This window comes from Salarias fasciatus (genome assembly GCF_902148845.1).
Source record: "Salarias fasciatus chromosome 7 unlocalized genomic scaffold, fSalaFa1.1 super_scaffold_4, whole genome shotgun sequence".
Lineage (NCBI taxonomy): Eukaryota > Metazoa > Chordata > Actinopteri > Blenniiformes > Blenniidae > Salarias > Salarias fasciatus.
Genome location: NW_021941229.1, coordinates 4,951,865 through 4,953,205, shown reverse-complemented (window position 1 = coordinate 4,953,205; position 1,341 = coordinate 4,951,865).

Below are 1,341 nucleotides of genomic sequence, written 5' to 3'. Positions count from 1 at the left end.
CTCTCTCTCTCTCTCTCTCTCTCTCTCTCTCTCTCACCTGCTGTCTCGAGCAGCCCCCAGTGACGTCACCGCGACCGCTGAAACTGACGGCTGCTGCTCGAGGTGAGGAGGAGGAGGAGGAGGAGGAAGTGCACGTGGTTCCTGAAGGACCAGCTGCTAAACATCCGAAATGTCAGGGTTTTTGTTTTTTTTTTTTTTTTTGCATATTTTATTGTTTTCTTTAATTTTTTTAAAAATCAATTTTGTCTGTATTCCTTGTGCGAACTTCCAATAACCAGTTTGCCTACAGGCAGCTGCCATGCCAGACTCTGTCCGTCCAATGGGAGCAGTTTAGGGTTGAAGATGGGGAATTGAACCTGCAACCTGGGAATTGAAACTACAAGTTTAGACATTGAATGTTGAACATATAGTTTAGTTTTTTGAAAATAAAAAATAAAAAATAAAAAAAATAATCTATAAGTTTAAGAGGGTTTCCACTTTGGCTGACTGGGCCTTTCTGGGTGCAGTTTGCATGTTCTTCCTGTGTGTGGACGGTTCCGGGTACTGGATGGATGGACAGACAGATGAATGGATAGATGGATGATATGTAAGGATACATCCATCCATCTTCTCCACTACATCTACAGTCACTACAAATGCTAATATGGAGAACCTTTTCCTCTGGTGCTTGCTTTAATAACACCTTTATGAAGATCACACACCAAGATACACATATACAACATACATACAAGATACATACCTTGGTAAAACAGAAAGCTGCTGTCAGACAGCGTACTGGATGAAACCTCACACAAACCGCAACATGCTGTGTTTTGCATTCTCTCCATTTGCAAGAGGAATAAAACAAAGCGTCTGTCCATGAAGTCTGGCTTCACAAACATTTGAAAGGTCTTTCTGCAGAAGCGCTCGCTGAATTCAAGAGTGTCAAGCTAAACTCAACACACGGTCATGGCTCTCTGAGTTTGGTGTGAAGAATTCCACTGGAACAATGGAACGGAAACTTCTGGTTTGACCTTTAAGATAGTCTGAAACAGTGTCAAAAAAAAAGAAAAGAGTAGAAAAGACATAGATAAGATTCAATGAAGTAATTGACAAAGTAAGAGTTAAATGCAAATATTGGGATGAAAGTTTGAAATTGAAAATGTGACTTTTTTTTTCTTACAGGGTGCAACTTCACACTCTCTGAGAAATTACGTCCAGAGAGAAACACTTCCCACTGCCGTTTCAATTACAAGTATAATGTTGCAGAAGTAATTCACTTCAACAAAAAAACCCCTGCAGTTTCTGTTTTGTGCCAACGTCACATTAATCACCAAAAAGAGAACTGCTGTGTGCCTGCTG